Source organism: Marmota flaviventris, chromosome 12 (assembly GCF_047511675.1).
Source record: "Marmota flaviventris isolate mMarFla1 chromosome 12, mMarFla1.hap1, whole genome shotgun sequence".
Taxonomy (NCBI): domain Eukaryota; kingdom Metazoa; phylum Chordata; class Mammalia; order Rodentia; family Sciuridae; genus Marmota; species Marmota flaviventris.
The window spans coordinates 83975789-83998019 of record NC_092509.1 but is presented as its reverse complement, the minus strand read 5'-3'; the positions used below and the strand labels follow the sequence as shown (position 1 = coordinate 83998019).

The following is a 22231-nucleotide window of genomic DNA, read 5'->3' as shown; positions in this document are numbered from 1 at the left end:
TTATTTAAGTTCATCTTCCAATACATATGGATCAGATGGAAAGAGGGGACACCACAGACTGCAATAGAGTAAACGAAATTCCATGTATAAATAATTTTATCAAAATGAACCCAGTTATGCATAACTATAATTATTTATTACAGCAATATAATTATGCATAATACATATGAATCTGCAAAGGAGAGGTAATGGTAAGTAGAATATGAAACATAAATAGAATATAAGCAGATGACTCAAGTAATAAATAGAATTTCACATAGTTAATGCACCATAAAATAGTATAAACAGTCTTAAAAATTAAGACAATTCTAATGAATGATTTTGCTCTCTCTCTAAATCGTAGAAAACTGCTAACATTGTAGCATGTTACATGCTATAATTACTATATTCCAAATAGTTTAAAAAGAATTAAAGTTCTATTTGGTTCATGGTGAATTGTTAATGATCTTCAGTTTTCTTAATTGCTCTCAAACATATTTATTATAGGATTCTAAAAGTGCATTTTAATATTTACACAAACAACAGAAATTTAATTTAATTTTTCCAAATATCATAAGCTTTTGAAGATAGACACTATCTAGATATACACTAGATATCTGTATACAGTAGACAGACTTGGGGAGGTTTGGGGATTTTGTTGTTGTTGTTGTTGTTGTTTTAGGCAAAAGTCATATGTGAGAGAAAACAGGGGCTGGGGGAAGTGACATATGAAGATGCTCATGTATTAGAGAACTTTTTGTCTACTATGATATCTTATATTTTCTCCATTATCCTATATGCTCAAGAAGCCTCATGAACACATGAAAAGTACCACTCCAGGGCTGGGTTCCTGGCTTAGTGATAGAGCGCTTGCCTCAAGTGTGTGAAGCACTGATTCTCATATGAATAAATGAATAAAATAAAGATCCATCAACAACTAAGAAATATTTTTTTAAAAAATGGCAATCCTCCATGTCACAAAGGAAAACAGCTTTTTTATCCATCACAAACCAAGTTTGTTCTGATTTTTTTTAATTTTTAATGATATTGTCAGTGGCAACATGTTCTTTCTTTTAAAAAACTTGCATGTCCTCTAATTTTTTTGTCTTCTCCCTAAATATTGTATCCAAAAATAATTTTCAATTGCCTTTCATCATTTTCTTACTTTTTTCTTCACCTTATATGTAAAATAGGAAAAAATACAAAGCAAATTTTTCTTTACTAGATCATTACTTTAGAAAATAAAAATTTTAAAAAATTCAATATCTTCCAGCAAATCAGTTCTAAATGCAAGCCTATATACATGCTCACAGCCCTGTAAACCTACATGCTCACACATACTTCGAAATCCCCTGTACACACAAACAGACACAAATCCCCATTAATATCTGGAAATGCAACACTGGATCTGTTTTCCTTGTTTATCGAATGAAAAGTCAGTTCATTTTAAATAAAGATACTGTAATAGTAATATCAAGCTAAATTAGCTAAAATTTGTTATGGATACAAAAGCAAATTTGAGAGGACATATGGCTATTACACAAGTAATTTAGCAAAGGCCATGCAGATTTGCTTCCTAGAATCATCAAATTTGTAAGAGTATGCATCCATCCACTTCTCAGTATCTGGATGGAGTTCAGTACCGGCTACATACAGAGAAGCATTTTTGTAACTAAAAATGAGATCATCTAAAACATTAAACAAAAAGAGGGATCTGAAAATATATTACATAAGAAAAAATGGAAGGAACTAGAAAGACTGAATAGATAGAGTTAAGGGTCACACAATGGTTGTTTTTAAATATTGAGGTGACATCCATTATTAAAATGGAATGACTCATGATGTGATACATCACTGAACTGATATTAGAGAATATGAGAATTATGAATGATAATTACTCAATTTTGAAATGACCATCATTGTGAAGTGGAGAGATCTCTAATACACATAAATGTGCCAAAGACCAGATAACAGCTTGCAAGCTACTAGAATTTTTCATGAGAAGGCAATTTTGCATGGTATGAGGGTCTCTCCTTAAATAAATTCTGAATTCCCATCTGATTATTAATTATGTGAAGTGAAATGTTTAGCTAATCTACTGATCTCTCTAAGCCAATATTTTCACTGTGGAGCATAGAGGATATTAAGGCATAAAAATATACAAATGATCTTGAAAGCTAAAAACCAAAACCAGAAAATTTTTGGTTCATTATATTAGGACAAGATAAACATCCTTTAGGCTTGCTATCAGTAACACAGAGTAGAACTTTGTTTTATCTGATCTAGTGACAACTCCTTCCACAACCAAGGCATGACAGTGATGGTATACACTTTGGGGACCCTCTCTATCACTACAGAGTTATACAGTACTCAAGGACTTAATATAGTTTAGTGATTACCCTTCCCAAATTTTTCCAGAATTTTAAGTTATTGTAAATATTCTTGGTATATCCTCTTCCTGATATAAAGATGCCTTTAGTTTCCTCCTTCCTTCCTTCTTTGCTTTCCTCTCTTCCTACCTCACTTGGCCTCCATTCCTCCATCTAACATTTTTCTAAATTTAGTTTCATCTAGTAGATTTTGTTAGTATACTCCTTCGAAACCTTCACCAAAACCACAGAGTTTTGAATAATACACTAAGACAAATATATCCCATTGCTTCTTAAAATTTCCTTTTTTTTTACGTGTTTATAGAAAAATCAAAATTTAGGATCATTTTGTCAAATTTATCCTAACACAATAACGTGACTGCATTTTATAAAAAATAAATTAGAATTATAATCATTATTAGGTGGTAGCTTCTATTCAAATATGTTCTCACTGTTAAATATTGTTATTTTATGCAAGTCACTAATATTTATTGTTTATTTAAATAGATTCTATACATTCACTCTGACACTTAATTCTGGATACTTTATAATTTTTTTCAACACTTTGTTCTGATTTTTAACTTTTTAATGATATTGTCAAAAACAATTATGGGAAACTCCCTTATTGGTAATGACATTTTTTTTCATGTTAATCATTTGAGTTTTCAGGCAGACAGTTATGTCATCTGGAAATATTCTCCACTACTTCTATTTCTATTATATTTTTTAATCTTATCAAGTGGAAAAGTAATTTAGAAAAAACAATAATTATGGTGTGCCTTTCTTCAAAAAGGATGTCTCTTGTCTTACAGGTAATTACTTTGCTGACACTAAGACCATAATATGTATTTATATTTTACTAAAATTTATATCAGATACAGATTCATATTTATTGTGATGAAAAATCTTCCTTGAATCTTTCAAGTTGATGATGCATTATGGCGTTTCTTCTGATTTGATGAATTATTCTAAAAGTTCTTCTATCATGTGGGTTTTTTTCCCCCTAAGAATAAGTTGTTTCTACAATAATATTCATTTTCTGCTGGATTCATTTTCCTATACATTTAAGAAGTTTTTTTTTTCTACAATCATAACTAAAGATTGATGTGCCATCAACTTTAACTATTTTAGTATCTTGACAGATAAACTAAAAAACTCTCCTGAGTTTTCTTTTTTTGGAAAAACTTTAATTACAGTAAACATACTAAATTTTTGATTAAGCTGGTACTATAGGACTCTCTTAAAGAAATATTCCACACAGAAAAAAAAAATTAAAAATCCTTAAAGATCACATAGGAACAAATCTCATTTGAGGAGTAGCTAAACAAATGAGAAACAGACCAAATTAAGCATTACAAATAAATCAAAATGTCAGAAAATAATACAGATCTCTCTATAATGACATCAAATGTAAATAGTCTCAACTTTCCAACTAAAACACATAAGCAGGCAGGATGAATTAAAAAAACAAGACCCAACTATATATTGCAGGAGATTCAACACAGCCAAAGGCCTAAAATGAAAGGATAGAAATTGATATACCACATGAATGGAGCCCCAATACAAGCAAGAGTAGCTACTCTTATATGTGACAAAGCAGAATCCAAGCCAACATTAATCAAAAGAAATAAAGAAAGTAACTACATACTGGTAAAGGAACCAATCCAACAAGAAGATATAATGATAATAAATATGTATGCCCCAAATGTGAGTGTAATTAATCATATACAAGAGACATTATTTGAATTAAAGTGACAGAGAGACACTAGCAAAATAATACTGGATTATTTCAACACACCTCTCTTATCTAAAAGAGAGGTCATTCAGCTGGAAACTCGGTAAAGACTCTTTGGATCTGAAAAAATATTATAAAGCAAATGGTCTTAACAAGCATTGTTTTATCCAACGATAGGGGAATATACATTCTTCTCAGTGGCTCATGGAATCTCCCCCAAAATAGACCATATTATATGCCACAAAACAACTCTCAAATATTTTTTTTAAAAATTGGTATAATTTCAACAGACTTTTTTGGTATAATTATAATCAAAGTTCCCTAACAATATAAGTGTCTCTTGATGTTCATTTTATTTGGGAACTATATTTTTCCTTTCACCTCTCACTCTGTTGCTCTGCAACTTGAATTTAGTATAAATGTCACCCAGTACCGTATTAACTATAACTGTTTCACTTTAAAATTTCGTATTTCATAAGTTTAAAATAGGTCTCATCATTTTAACAACACAAAAACTAATTCTGATCCAGGTTGTCAATATACTGTTCTTTCAGAAATGTTATATTCCTATTTTTTTAGTGGTAAGCCCTTGAAACCTGTTTAGGATGCCAAACCTTTGCAGATATGCTCTTTTGAATCTTAGAATAGATTCAGATTACTTTCAAAGGAAGAATCTACCTGTTTCTCCTTGGTGCCATTTGGTTTTATAAATCTCTACTCTCCCTCTGATTCTGCAACATCAATTATGGAGTCCATGCATAAAGTCATCATTACTGTATTCATTGCAAACAAGACCTTACCTGCTTGGACTCTCCAAGCTAAGCAGACAGTTCAACAGATGCACATTAACCCCTCTCTGTCAGCGGTTTTCCATTGGATGGCATATTTATATACATATCTTCCAGTATAAATCTTATTGCTGAGGCCTTTTTCTTTCAGTCACTTCTCTATATTTAGGTTGTAGCATTCTCTTAACTCCATACTTAGTGCTGATTCCAAACAGAAAATATTTAAAAATTGCTCTGTACACTATAGACAGGTTTGGCTCACTCTATTCTTGCCACTAGTAAGCCCTGAGTTGGGTAAACAATAGTAAAAATTGCACCTTTACACATTAAGTTTATCTCTATCCTCTCTAAAGACTTTCAGGGGAGGTTGAGTTGTGTCCTCCAAAGGGATATGCTGAAGTGTGACCTTGTTTGGAAATAGAGTCATTGCAGATATAATAAGTGAAATTAGAATGAGATAATACTGGAGTAGAGTAGGCCCTCAACCAAATATGACTTATATATAAGATCAAAAAAACTGGGGCACAGAAACAGATGCAAAGGAAAGTCAGCCATATGAAGATGGAGGCTGGAACTGGAGTTATAATGCTACAATTCCAGGAATGCTCAGAACTCCCAGAAACTGGAAAAGGTTTACTAAGAAGTATGAGCCTGACATCAACTAAAGTTCACATTTCTGTCTTCCAGAAATGTGAATCAATGCATTTCTATTATTTTCAGATATCTAGTTTATGGTTCTTTGTTGCCCTAGGAAGCTAATAAGTCATTTTCTGATGGCAACACTAGAAATTCTCATTTATACCAATTTCTTGAGAACATAAGCTCTATAAGTACCATATTGACATTTTTCACACAAATCTTTAGCATCAAACGTATTACCTGGAACCTAATAGGTATTAAAGATCACTGGTTAAAAAAAAAACTATCCTGTCCACATATATGAATTTCACTTTTATGTATATCTATAAATCACTAATTTTAAAAAAACTATAAATAAATAGAAGGAAGACGAGCTGAGTAGAAGGGGAAGAGAGAGTGGGAAAAGAGGAGGAAAAGGGTTAGTACTGAGGACTGAATTGGAACAAATTGTATCTCACACATGTATAATTATGTTAAAATGAACCCAAATATTGTGTATAACTATAATGCATTATTTAAAAAAAATGTTATCAAATGAGATACTTGAAGAAATGAGAGTGTGGTCTCTAATTCTTTCTTTAGTACAAACCATTAAGACCAGAAACCCTGAAGCTACTAGAAGAAAATGTAGGCCCAACTTCCTTAACAAGACTCCTAAAGTTCAAGAAGAAAAATTTAAAAATCAATAAATGGGTTGGTATCAAACTAGAAAACTTCTTCACTTCAAAGAAAACAATAAAAAGCATGAAGACAGAGTCTAAAGAATGGTACAAAATCTTGGTTACCCACACTTCCAAACTTCAGATAAGCAGTTAATTTCCCAAATATAGAAAGAACTCAAAAAGCTTAACATCAAAGAAAACAAATAATCCAATCAATAAATGGGCAAAGGACCCAATTGAGTCAAATGTATGAAAGATGATATATCATGAGCTTTGTAATGTTTTGAACAACCAATAAAAAAATAAAATAAAATAAAAAAATAAAAATAAATAAGAAAATAAAAAAATAAATGGGCAAAGGAACTAAAGAGATACTTCTCAAAAGAAGAAATATGAATGTTAACAAATATATGAAAAAATATGTTCAACATTTCTAGCAATTAGAAAAATTCAAATTTAAAACTACACTGAGATTTTACCTCGCTACTACCTCTATAGCAATTATCAAGAATATAATAAATGTTAATGAGGATATGGAGATAAACATACACTCTTACAGTGTTGGTGAGAATGCAAATTAGTGCAACCGCTCTCTACAGCAAGCAGTATGAAGAATACTCAAAAAAAAAAAAAAAAAAAAACGGTGATGAAACCACCATTTGATCAGTTATCCCGCTCCTTGGTATATGTACAAAGGAGTTAAAATCAGCATACTACAGTGAGGCAGCCACATCAATGTTTATAGCAGCTCAATTCACAGTAGCTAAGCTATGGAATCAACCTATATGCCCATACACACACACACACACACACACACACACGCACGCACAACGGAATATTACTAATGCTTTTACATCAGGCACAGTGGCGCAAGCCTGTAATCCCAACTGCTCAGGAGGATGAGGCAGGAGCACTGCAAGTTCAAAGCCAGTCTCAGCAAAAAGTGAAGTGCTAAGCAATTTAGTGAGACCCATCTCTAAATATACACAAAATAGGGTTAGGAATGTAGTTCAGTGGCCAAGTGACCCTGAAGTCAATACCCACTACCAGAAAAAAAAAAAAAAAAAGAATGACTTTATGACATTCACTGGTAAATGGAAGGATCTGAAGACTATCATGCTAAGTGAAATAAGCCAATTCACAAAAGCAAAAGATCAAAAGGTCTGTCTGATATATGCATGCTAACCCACAAGAAGGGTGTGGAGGTGAAGAATAGAAATTCATTGGATTAGACAATGAAGAATGAAGGGAAGGGAGAAGGAATGGGAATGGAAAAGACATGGAATTAATCTCACATAAATGTCCTATGCACATATATGAAAACACCACAGTGAATCTCACTATTGTGTGCACACACAAGACTGGGAATCCTAATTAGAATAAAATATATTTCAAGCTTAGCAAATATATCAAAATGGTTTCTACTATAAGGTATAACTAAAAAGAATAAAATTTTTAAAAAAATTTTTGATTTTCATAATGCATATAAATTGTGTAAGATAGACACTTCATTTTATAGAAAAATAAACTTTGACTCAAGTAATTTTGGTGAGATGCCTAAATTCATTCAGTTAGCATGGGGGCAGAGTCAGGACATGGGTCTTTCATTAGTGTCTTGCCTCTTGCCTCTTCATTAAGTTTGATTACTTAACAGATTCTTATTCACTTTCAAATATTCATTCATAACTTCTGATAGCTAAATTTTTTAACAGAACAATCATCCAAATGAAAGCTTGTAAAAATAAATTAAAAACAAGCTTGCTATGCATCTTTCATTTTTAAATGAAAAATTTAAAATTTTAATTACTAGTTCCCCCACTTGGTGCTCAAGTCATTTCAGTTTGTTTCTACCTGGCTTCAAACCTTTACTAAGTACACTCAAATAACCTCACTCCAAAGATTTGGGAGTCCTTCCTAAGGCATTTTCCACCTTCTTTATAACATCAAATTCTTTTCACAATTACCCAAAATTGACTTTTCAACTACTTTAATCAGTAATGTTTTATAAGAAAACAGAAATTAATACTGGTGGCATCCAATAGCATTCTCCGCATATTTTAAAACAAAATTTATAATAATGTTATTTTGGGTAAAGTAACAGTTATACACACACGTATATGTTGCACATATTTGTATGTTATACACATAGATACTCATCAATTTAAGATGGGATTACATCATGATTATTTACATTCTTTGTAAATTGAATGTATCATGTCAAAATTGCATTTGATATACATATCTACTAAATATCGTAGCTTAGCCCAGCATATTAGAACCATGCTCAGAATTCTCACACAAGCCTCTAATAGGACAAAATCAATCTAACACAAAGCCTCTTTTATAATAATTTATTGAATTCTTGTATCCCCAAAATGTTGGCAACACAGTACACTATGGAGTATTGGTTTCCTACCATTGTGATCACGGAGTTGACTCAAAGAGGCTTACTGTCACTGCCCAGAATCACAAAAGAGTGTCATACTGCAGATTGCTAGCCCGAGTAAAGATCAAAATTCAAATTTTGAGGGATGGTTTCTACTGAATTTGTATTGCTTTCACTTTATTACAAAGTAGAAAAATTGTTAAGCCCCTATAAGACAGAGACTATCTGTGTGTGCATGTGTATACATATAAATATATAATATTTTATGTTTACATATGTATAAAATATGCTATGATGCATTGGTATAAGAAGTGGATCTGGGGTCCTAAACTGAATCAGTTTATTTTCATTACAAATAATGCTGACAACCCATCAATGACTTCATTTATTCTACTGTCAGTCCTTGGAAATCATGGCTTGCAAGTAGCTGGAAATCCATAATCTGTGGTTTCCATGGAAAACACATTACAAATCCACCCAAGAGTACTTCTGTATTCAGGCCTCTCTTCAGTTTGAAAACTCATGTCCTCGTGTCAAATGTTCATTTGCTGGATTGGACCTACACCCTGTATTTTCTTATTTCATTTAAAATAACTAAATTTGAAGAACTCTAATTTGACTTAAATCTAAGCACAAGAAGCAGAAGATTATATTTTTTAAAAAGATAGAATAACTATAAAGTTACATTTTGTCATCATTAAATTGTAAATCAATTCTGCCTCTTCATGTCCCCTGCCCAAGTGTATAAGGGAGGCAGGCCTTGGACAGGCCATTATAAAAGAGAAGACAAAAGGAAAATTTCATAGAACATTTATTCGCTTATATTCTATTAAGTATTCATATAATAAAGGGCAGCCACAATAGATAGCATTTAGGCTTGCATGAAATTGAGTTTGATATCACCACCTCTTCAGGGGAAAACAATTAGATGCTTCAAGATCAATTCCACTCCTTCCCTCTTACTCCTCTTCTAATTCCATATATACCTGCATATATATATTCATATACATATATAATATATATCAAGGTATCACGTTTTATATATATAACATATCATAACTACATACATGTATACACACACATACACACAGAGAAGCCTCCAAAAGTAAAATATATACACACAATGTATATATGCATATATGAACATACATGTATTTGAAATATGAAGCTGTTACTCACAAAGACTGTGGGCATATATAATATAAGTATAAGCAGCCATAACCCCACCATAAACCGAATAGCCTCTGGGTCAAATTTCATAAGGACTACAAATAAACTCTCTTTTTTCTAGGAGAATAAACGAATGCAAAAGATGCTATATAGTCTCTAACTCTGATTGCAATGCAGACAGTTCTCAATTTATCATGGTTCAATTCACCATTTTTATAACTTAGCAATGACATGAAAGTCATACAAATTCAATAAAAACCATACCTCAAATGTTCAGTGTTGCTCTTTTCCCAGGATTGCTAAAATACTCTCAAGACACTGGGCAGTTGCACTGAGCCACAGTTCCTAGTCAGCCATGCCATCAGACTGGTAAACAACCCACACTCTGCAGTGTTCTATATTCCCAGGTTTGGTGAATACAAGTATTCAATAAATTACATAAGATATTTGACAGACTTTGTTATAAAAATAGCTTTGTGTTAGATTATTTTGTAAAAATTTAGGCTGATAATATGTCCTAAGCACATTTTGTATAGTATAGAGTAAGCTATGCTTGGTAGGCTAGGTATATTAAATACATTTTTTTCCTAATAACAACTTCAATTTATTTATTGAATAAATAAACTAACTTTTATTTGGATATAACTCCATAATAAATCAAGGAGGATTTGCATTGCACCAATCAATTTGAAACCTTGAAGGAAAACATAGTAAATCATGGACAGTGCAAGATTACTAGGAAATGGCAAGTAAAAAAACAAAACCAAGTTTGGGAAGAAATGTGTTTGCACAGAGGGAACTATTTGGTCTCACAAAGTCAGGACATGTTCAACAGATACTAGTTGTTAGTATGAAACTAGAGATGACACAAACACAATAATATGTAATGCAGCAAGCACTTTTCATTTTTAGTTAACACTTCCCACCAATAACATAAGATTTTAAGACACCCCTCCCAACAAGCACATTCATTTGGGATTTTAGACAAAGAAAACACAATTCAATATATGTAGAATAAATAAACACTTGTAGTTAGAAAAAGAAAAACAATGGCTCAGCTATTTTAATTTAGTGTGATTGATTCCTCCAAGAAACAGTTACTTAGGAAAAATAAAGATACAAAGCAATAAAGAACTTCACTATTTATTTCTGAAAATTTCTAAAGATATATTTATTGGAGGCAATACAGAGCTCCTCAACTTAACAATATTTCAATTTAATGATTCTTTTTGCTATTTCTTGGCTTTTCTTTTGTATAAGAGTGATACTCATACAGTACAAACACTACTTTGAATTTAGAATTTTCATATTTTCCCCGACTAGTGATACACAGTAAGATACTCTTTCTTAATGCTAGGCAATAGCAGCAAGCAATAGCTTTCAGACAGCCATACAATCGTGAGAACATATACCTGATTCTCTCCAATGTACAGTTTTAGCAAGCTATAATGTTCAGAATATATGGAATATTTAAGGAATTTTTATTTACAATATTTTCCACTTATGATGGGTTTGTTAAGAATTAACCCTATCACAAAGTTAGGAGCATATGTAGTCTGTTGGCCTGGCAAAAAGACACAAAACAACAGCTTACTCTCTAAGAATTCAAATTCACATTTTTAAGTCTCCACTAATTCTGAATTATTTATCAAGAATTTTGAACATTCAGAAACCCAAAGCCAACATCATAGTGAATGGAGTAAAAAAAAAAAAAAAAAAGAAAGCATTTCCTCCTTTAAAATTTGGAACAAGACAAGGCTATCCACTATCACTACTCCTATTTAATATAGTACTAGAAAATCCAGCCGAAGAAATTAGATAAGAGAAGAAAATAAAAGGAATAAAATTAGGAAAGAAAGAAGTTAAATTATCATTGTTGGCAGATGATATAATCCTATATTTAGAAGTTTCGAGCTGGGCCTGGTAGCACGTACACCTGTAATCCCAGTGGATCCAAATGCTTAGACCGGAAGATCACCAGTTCAAAGCCATCCTCAGCAATAGCAAAGCATTAAGCAACTGAGTGAGACCCTGTCTCTAAATAAAATACAAAAAAGGGCTGGGAATGTGGCTCAGTGGTTGAGTGTCTCAGAGTTCAAACCCAGGTATCCCAAAAAAAGTTTCAAAAATCTCCACCCAGAGGTTGCTAGAGCTAATGAACAATTTCACCAAAATAATAGATTACAAAATCAACATTAAAAATCAATAAGTTTCCTATATACCAGTTATGAATCTGCTGAGAATTAAATCAGGGAAAACAATCACATTCACAATAGCCAAAACACATAGGAATAAATATAACCAAAGAGGTGAAAGACCTCTATCATGAAAACTATAGAACATTGATAAAGAAGTTCAAGAAGACACATGAGGAAAGACCTCCCATGTTCATAGATAGGCAGAATTAATATTGTTTAAATGGTCATACTACCAAAAACAATATACATATTCAACACAATCACCATCAAAATGCCAAAGACATTCTTCACAAAACTAGAGAAATTAATCCTCAAATTCATTTGTAAAAAAAAGACCCAAAATAGCCAAAGTAATTTTAAGCCAAAAATGGAATAGTAACAAAAACTGCATTTTAATGACATAAAAACAGATATACCAATCAATTGTACAGAACAGAACATGTAGGAATTGTCATCTGATAGTTGACACAGGTGCTAAAAGCATACATTGGAGAAAAGACAGCCTGTTCAACTGCCAGAAAAACTGGTTATCCATACATAGAAGAATGAGACAAAACCCTTATCTCTCACCCTGGACAAAAATCAACTCAAAATGGATCAAAGATATAGGATTTAGACCACAAATTATGCAACTTCTAGAAGAAAATGTAAGCACTACTTCAACATGTAGGCACAGGCAAAGACTTTAACAGGACACCTAAAGGTCAGAAAATACTACCAAGAGTCAATAAATGGGATGGCATCAAATTAAAAAGTTTCCACATAGCAAAAGAAACAATTAGTATTGGGAAGATAGAATCTACATAATGGAAGAAAACCTTTGCTAGCTACTCTTCGGACAGAGAATTCATATACAGAATGAACAGAAAAATTATCAAAAACTTATACCAAATAACCAATTAATCAATGGGCAAATGAAATAAATAGGCACTTCTGAAAAGAAGAAATACATACAGCTAACAAATATATGAAAAAAATGTCCAAGATAATTAGCAATTAGAAAAATTCAAATGAAACCTACACTGAGATTTCATCTTGCTCCAGTCAGAATGGCAGATATCAAGAACATAAACAATAATAAATACCAGAGAGGATATGGAGAAGAAGGAACACTTTTACACTATTGGAGGTAGTGTAAATTAGTACAATCACTACGGAAATCAATATGGAATTTCCTCAAAAGACTAGGCATAGAACCACTATGTCCCTGCTATACCACTCCTCAGGATTTATCATAAAGAATTAAAGTCATCATACTACAGTAGTACATGCTTAACCATGTATACAGCAGCACAATTCACAACAGCCAAACTATGAACCAGCCTAGGTATCCATAGATAAAGAAAATGTGGTATATATTCACAATGGAGTTTTATTCATCCATAAAGAAGAATGAAATTATGCCATGTCCAGGAAAATGGATGTAACTTGAGAATATTATGTTAAGTGAAACAAGTCAAATTCAAAAGGTCAAGGGTCATGTGTTTTCCCTTATATGTGGCAAAGAAGAAAGAAAGTGAAGGGAAGGAGGAATTTCATGAAAATCCAAGGGATATCAGAAGAATAGAGGAACCAGAAATACTGGGAAATAATATTATCCCAATTGTAAATTTATATTGTGTGCATGTGAGAATATATAAGAACAAATCCCACCCTTATATAAAAGTATCATTCATGAATAAAAATATATGAGATTTTTTAAAAAAAGAATTTTGGTCATTCAGAATCAGTTTTCTACCTTGAAAGATTCCCCCTTAATACTTGACCCCAATGACTAATATCTCATTTCTAATATTTCTCTTTCAAACCATTTCTAAAGCTTACTCAAAAAGTGCAAAAGTTTGAATAAATTTAGTTTTGCTATGTTAACACATTTTTGGTGGCCTTTCAATTATTTATACATTGATATAAATTGAGGTATATTATGTCTGTTGCTAATTATTTTTAGTCAAAAATACATGAGACTTACAGCATCATTTTTAATGACTACATGCTATTCTTCTAGATTTAAATTCACCATTTACTTACTAATCTCCTAACAATGAATCTTTAGTTTTTATAGGCAATCATAAATAACAATAAATAAAATAAAATCAGTTGTATTTTATAAAAAATTAAATATGAATAAATAATAGATTTCCTATATTTTTCACTAAGTAATGTGAAATCTAAATGTTAAGTTATTTATATGTGTGCATTCATGTAAGTCAAAAAATAGAGCAGTAGTCTATAAGTTTAACAGATTCTCATCATTTTGAATAGTTAACTAAGTTTCCTCATGGAACTATCCCAATACTATTTCCCCAAACTGTCTGAGAAAGTAGACAATGATAAATTTAAAATGCCGAAATGTTAGGCTAGAAATAAACTCCTGTCCATTCTGTCAGAAAAATTATTCAAAACTTGGAAAAGGCAAAAGCAATTACTACATGCTCTTTCACGATAGTGAAAAGAGCTTGACTTTGTATTTTCTGTGGTATTTTACCACTGTGAAGGGGTAGACATTAATGTGCAATTCTATCTAATAGATATGAAAAACTTTTCTGCCCAATAAAGGGAATAACTACAACAGTTTTGGGTTATGGTCCTGTAGGACAGGGGCAGGCAGGTACCAGGAGGAGGGGCTGACTCAACAAACTTACTCTAACAATTCCCAGAAATAAATAGCTTAACAAATGTTCTGTGGACCAGCTTGACTATATTACTATTCTCCTCACTGACTGATGAGTAGAATAAAATAAATGTATGAAGCACAAACTTTTTAACCCTTAGAAAATTCTACTTTAGTACTTCTTCCTCCTCATATTAATAAGGGTGTCTTATCATTGGCCAATATTATTTAAGTTGATGTATTCACTTTGAAAAACTAATTGATATTTATGATATATAGAGAGTTCATAAAATTCTAATCCAAATTCATACATCTACTTCACAAAACTGGTTCTATAATAGGAAAAAGATCAAACTGTGCAAGTTTTTGAGAAGATAAAAGCATAGATATTTTCCCTATCTGATATCAAGAATTATTACAATGGTGCAGCAATTAACACATTATGGAAGCAGCACAGGAGAAAACAAACTAACTGTAGAGTAAAAAGAGAATCGACCAAAACTTTTTTAAAGTTCATAGAATTACTTATTTAGGGATATACATGCACCTGCTAATTTGTAGTTTTTAAAAACAAGAGAATGTCTATTCCAAAAAAATACATAATATAAAAAAAACATTATTCACTCAGCATTTATTGGCCCTGAATACTTTGCAGATTTTCTGCAAAAGCTTTTGCTGTGATTTGGGCAAAAACCTGATAAACTCATGATTTCCTATTTGCCAGTTGGCAGATGCAGAATGGAAAAAAAAAAAAAAAAAAGCAAGAGAATGAAAAGGCCAACATCAGGACAGAGGTGAGTTCTGGAAGAGACGCCATGGAAGAAAGTTCAAGATTGCAAAGTTAGATATAGGTTATTTAAAAGAATTGGTTCAGGCTGGGGATATAGCTAAGTCTGTAGAGTGCTCGCATGCACAAGGCTCTGGGTTCAATCCCCAGCACCACAAAATAATAACAATAATAATAATAATAATAATCACAAAAGAATTAGTTCTTTGATTGCCATAGGAATCTATACTTTATTAATTAATAAGGAACAAAGGAATAAATGCATGAAATGAATAGGGTTTGTACACACAATGATGATGAGAATGTACCATAAACTAAAACCTACAACTAAACTAATTCTGAGCCTCTGGAAAATAGAATTCTTGAATATTTATGTTAATAAAAAACAGGAATAAGGAGAGGACTCCAAGGCATTACATAAAAATAAATATTTATACCAATAAGTATATGAATCAAATTTTTGATACATGTAGGAATTTGGTAGAGAACCATATAGAAGAGGACTGGCAAGCTTGGGTGGCAGAGAAGAGACTTGGAAGATCTTTTCTAATATAAGAAGTAGAAAGTACAAAGAGAAAAAAAATGTAAGGAAAAAAATGCATTCAGGGAATCAAAAGGAAGATATGAAATAGCACAAAAGAAGTCTAAGTTACAAGATCTTGGATAAAAACTAAGAGATATATTCATAAATAATAACAATAATAGAGGAACTACTTACTAACAATGTCGGGATACTATGATGAATACATAGAAATAGTGTTTTGCTTAATCCTCAAAACAAATCTTTAGTAGATGCTATAAATATCTCCGTTTTGTAGATTAGAGAACAGAGGTATTTGCACAAAGTCATAACAACCATAAGCGGTGATACTCGTATTTACATCCAGGCAGTCAAATTCCAAATCTCACAGACTTAACCCTGACTTGAATCAAACTTTATTGTTTTATTTTTAAGTTATTGTATATATTTTTTCTGATTACAAGAGATGTATAAACAGATCATTTCAGTAATATTTTGGAGAAAATTTACTTATATGTGAAAAATGCCCATCAATTCCAGATTCAAATAATGCAAGAAGTATATATAATTTCCTAAGAGCCTATTATATGTAAAATATCATACAACTGAATACGGTAGACATGGAAATGTGGCCAATTCCTCTTCTTCAAAAATAGCTGGACTAGGCACAGTGGTGCAGGCCTATAAACCCAGCAGCTCAGGAAGCTGTGGCAGGAGGATCATGAGTTCAAAGCCAGCCTCAGCTAAGGTAAGACATTAAGCAACTCAGTGAGACCCTGTCTCTAAATAAAATATAAAATAGGACTGGGGATGTGATATAGTGCTTGAGTGCCCCTGAGTTCAATCCCTGGTATTCTGCTCAAAAAAGGGGCGGGGGGGGGGGGGGGGGCAATCTTCAGCTGCCTGCACTTTCAGGGTTCCCTCAGTTGCAAGGAGCGCCCTTACCTGAAATCACACCTTCCCAGGATAAAACTCTGTACCAGGTTCTGATGCCAGAGAATCCAACCAGATGCACAATTACTTTCATTCAATTGTCTATGAACTTAATGGTAATTTTACCTGATCTAAAGCAAACCATTGATTATGATTAAACTAACAATATTTGGATAAGAACAAATTGCTTTACCACAGAAAAGTTTCAAAATAATTCAGGACTCTACTTCTGACAATATGGTAAACCAGATGTCCCACAAAATCCTCTCCAAAGGGAACATCTAAAAAAAAAATGAATAAACTGAATAAGTCTCTCTCTCTCTCTCTCTCTCTCTCTCTCTCTCTCTCACACACACACACACACACACACACACACACACTTTTAAACATGACTTGCTTAACCCACACAAAAGGGAAATTCTTAGAAACCACTGGGTAGAGCAGGGCAGGGCAGGGCAGGGAATAGCAGGATAGAAAGTAAGGGAAGGGAAGAGGAGTGAATGAAGGAATGAGAGGGAAGGCAAACATCCAGAGAAGCATGTTAACACCAAAGCCATTGTTCAACCCTGTGTCATCTACCAATTTTTCATGGTATGGTGTTTGTATGTGGACAAACTACAGACATCAAAGAAATCCTCCACAAAAAGCCTCACAGAAATCCCCAAGGTCTCTGATAGCCATCATTTATCAGTGCATGAACCCAGCAGAATCTTTACAGCAGAGGCAGTTGGTGAGCATTCTGACCATCTTGGCCATAGTTGAGAGCAGTATTAAAAAGATGCCATAGAAAGATACTGAAACTTGTAATTGATTTGCTAGGGCTGCTATATCATATATCAGAATTCCTGAATGACTAGAACAAATTTATTTGCTAATAGTTCTTCAGGCTAGAAGTCCAAGATCAAGCTCCCAGCATTTCTCCTGCAGACTGTCTCCTTGGCTGGCAAAGGCCACTTTCTTACTTTGCCCCACTTGGTCTTTCTCCTGTGTACATACATTCCTGGCAGGCTTCCATTTGTTCAAATTTCCTCTTTCAAGGATATTAATGACATTGGATTAAGGCCTGCCCTTATCAACCTTATTTGAACTTATTCACCTCTTTAAAGAGCTGAAGAAAACAAAACAGTCACTGTCTGAGGTACCCTGGCTTAGAATTTCAACATATGAACACATTTCAGCCCACAGCACTTGCTAATATGAAGTCTGAAATCATTGGTTCAATTCTTCATCTCTTATTGTTTCTTCAGCCTGTTTTCTCTCCATCAAAACAGCAGATATCCAGGTCACCAGTTGCCTCTACATAGCACAATGCAGAGCTTCAGCACAATCCTCACCTTATTTATCCTATAAGCATTAAATACATCACTTCTTCCCCCTTGAATCACTTTCCTCATATGACTTCCAGGACACCCCATTTCCATGATTTTCTTCCTACCTACTGGTTACTCCTTTTGAGTATTCTTCTCTGATTTTCCCTTCTGTTCCCAAAAATAAGTTCCTTTTTATAAACTCAAAATGTAATCCATGCATATGGCCAGAACTGTCAAATTTTATCCCCAGCCCAGTCCTCTCCCCCAAATTCATGTATTCAAATGTCTGTTCAACTTTTCTACTTATTCTCTCTTGAACTTTTCTAAGCCAACATATCTGAATCTAATTGCATTCCTAATATTCATCCCTGAATCCTTCTTCTCAAATTAGCTGATGTCAAATACATTCCTCTTATACTTCAACCAAAATCATGCAGATTATACCTGAATCCTCTTTTCAATTGAGTGCACATCAATATCGTTTTCTAGGATTCTCTGAATAATAAAAAAATCTTTTACCAGGATAATAAGCTATAAAAAGAAAACAAAGTGCTCACCATGACCATGTTCACTTGACACTAGAAGTAGTGACCCAATGATATTTAAACTTGTCTTCAAGCAAAAAAATTTATGTTCAGTACAAGACATGGAAAAACAAATCAAAACAAAGCATGAAGTGAAAAATGGAAATACTAAACCCAAATTAAAACTCTACCCATGTATCTATCTACAAAAATAGCAACAAAACATTATACATCATTGAAAGTATTATGAGGTGCAAACTCTTCTATTCTAAGGCATGACCTTTAATTGGATATGACTACAAAAACTACGAGATTGGATCCCCAGTGTGAGTGATGTATAGTGGCACAAAGAAAAGTATTGGAAAGGAAATAACAACTCACTTTCTTCTTCCCTCCTTCTATTGTATATGAAAAAAAGAGGTGCTCTGATCCACCTGCTAATTTTCTATGCTGCTTTTCTTCACATTCCTTTATCGTGTCTGAGAAAGGAGGTACTTTGATCCACCTGCTAATTTTCTATGACTATCTTCTCCCTTCCCCCCAATTAATTACAATTATGACATGCTAGATTCTAAAAAAAAGTTGTGAATTTGTTTAAGTGAGAATAAGGTTTGTCATTCAAGAGCTTCTTAAAGCCTCATTAAAAGTCAAACTTCACTAAAGAAATACCCATTTTCGCTTAAAATTTTATGTCCAGTACTTCAAACATAGGGGATGCTCACTAATATAATATGGAATTAAAAGTTACTCTGCAGTAGTTACATCTAACACCCTGTTAGCATACAAAGTCGACAACTATCAGCATGCAGGGGCTGACAATCTGTGGAAACTGCCATCTGGCATCTATGCTGGGAAACAGAAACTCCCAAATAACCTTGCTCCAAAAGGGAGAACACATTTGTTAATTTGAGAATTCATGCTTCTGATTTGTTATGGATGATATGAATAATCTAGCTTACAATTGTACCTCTTTATTTTCTCAACCAGACTTCATTATCATATGAATTTCCAATAAAAAATATTCAGCTGGACATTAAGAAAAACAACAACTGAATTAACTAAACTTTCATGCTTCTTTCTTCCAGACCTACCCTGCTCCCTTTACCTCTCATTTTTTATGCCATGTGAACCTTCTTCTTCATTCAAGTATTAGTTAAATGACACGGTTACTTGCTTATTGAGCCCCTTCCATTCACAACATTACAATATAATGCAATTGCTGTTTTACTGTCTATATTCTTCAATTGGACCTTAGAGATCAAATAACTAATGGGATGCCATAGGATGTAAAACTCATCAGTATTAAGAGAAAAAAAAATCTATATTTATATAATTACTAATTTAGTTATTTTCATTTTGAAAATGTATATTTTCCTTAAGCAAAGTAGAAGTAGCTTAGCTTAATGCTTTGAAAGAATAATGAGCAAAATAGACCAAAATAGACAGGAAGCTACCAGATGGAATGCATCATTAATAACATCCAACTATGAGCCTCATCAAGAGTTGATTTGAGGGCATGTTTCTTGCTGTGTGTCCCTTCAAAGCTGCCAGTAATGGATTTACTTGGATCTAAAACTGTGAGGGCAGGAACTATGTCTAGTTTGTTCACTTTGCTTATGTTTTCAGAATGTAACACAGTGCCATATGTACGTATTCAGTATTCTTCAATCTCAGTACTTTTACTGAGTGTTGACTGCAGGTTGCCTTTCCTCTAATTCCTATCTGTAACTTTTAAAATCACAGTAACAATCAATACGTTTAAACATATTTTTCTAATGTTCAGTCATCCCTTCTTGATGCATACTAATATTGGGGCTTATTTGGAATTACTACAAATGTCCTGCAACATCCCCTCAATAATCCATCAAAAGAAGCAGTCATATATTCTGTGTGGGAGAAGCATCATGGAAAAAATGCATTCCTTACTGATATTCTCAGAATAATTATCTCACTTTATACAAATTATGGATAAAACGTGGCTAAAAATATATACTATGTAACATTTACTCAAATATTCAAATAAATGCATGCATTTAAATATAGGTTGAGTTTCTCTTATCTGAAACGCTGGAACTCAGATCCCTGATATTTTTTGCATTTTGGAATATTTGCATATATGTCATAGGATATCTTAGGGATAGGAAGTTACAACTAAGAAATTTATTTGTGTTTCCTATACACCTTATACACATAGTCTGAAAGTAATTTTGTATTTTAAATAATTTTGTGCATGAATAATTGTAGTCTCCTTCTCCAGTCTCAAATTTGGGACATGGACAGGGTTGAATACAGGATGAATCTAAGGCATATGGACTGAGATTGAGGGAAAAATGTAATTTTGCAGTGAGAAATCAAGTGTCAGACAGAGGAGTGTGTGTCTGTAGTCCCACCTGGTAGACAGGCTGAGGCAGGAGTTCAGAGTCAGGCTTGGTAACATACAGAGACTTTCTCTCTTACAAAAGAAGTTAAGAATTGTTATCTAGAATGAGAGAATGAATATTCATCAGTGCAAAATAACTGGTACACGCTGAGGACAATGCAAATAAAATTATATTTTCACTAGCATCATATTCTATGATAATTCTTCATATTTCCTAAAATACTACAAGTGAGGTAAACAAAATAATGTTATATCATTTAATGTCAGTGTCTCAAATATTCATGAAAGATTTGTGATGCAAAATAATGATGCTTATCCAGGTCATTTATAATATTTATTCTTAATATTGAGAAAAATCTTTATATTCTTATATTCTAGATGCCATACATATGAACATATGTGAATATATATGAACATTCAAATTGACAGTGATGTATGTTCATATATTATGTACAATCATGCGCCACCTAGCAATGTTTTGGCCAATAAAGGATGGTACACACTATAGTAGACCCATACATTTATATTGTCCAGTGATGTCAGAGCAATCTTGGTCTGTGTACACTCTAAGTTGTTTGCAGGATGATGATACTGCCTAATAGTGCATTACTCCGAAAATGTCCCTATCTTTATGTGATACATGACTGTCCTTAAAGCATCACTTACTCTGACCCTCAGGACCTACCACATAGTGTTATTTGGATAGGTTCATGTATTCTTATCTGTTCCTCAAATTAAATCATAAACTGTCTCCCTACACATTTACATCATGTTCATTGCATTGATTCTATAGTATATTCATTAAAAGTCATTATTGAAGAAGCCAAAGTCCATTTGAAATGTCAAAATATATCTTTCATTCATTTTAATAGAAAAGGGTAGATCTCATACCACTTATGAGGAGTTATTTATTAGCTTCATAAATTAGGTATAAGATGTTAGCAAAACAAAGACTGAAAGTGCAAATATAGATGCATCAAATCATCATAAAATTAGGCAAAACGAACTGAAATGTGTTCAGAATTGTTCACACTTAAATGATAACACTAGCAAAACACAGTAACATGAAATGAAAGATATTAATAATCAAATAAACTTTCAGAAAATGAGGCTATTATCTTTACAGTGTCAAGTACTTTAAAAGCTACTTGAATTTCTTTCGTGGAGAAAAATATTAATAGGAAACGATTATTCTGCTTTTGAATCAGCATGTGCTCCTTAAAAGTAGTATATGTTTCTA

General features: G+C 32.7%; 1 protein-coding gene across 3 annotated transcripts in view; it reads right to left on the bottom strand.

Annotated features, from left to right (window-relative positions):
• Kcnt2 (potassium sodium-activated channel subfamily T member 2) overlaps positions 1-22231 on the bottom strand; it is a 360854-nt gene that overhangs the window by 258908 nt on the left and 79715 nt on the right. The window lies entirely within an intron of this gene.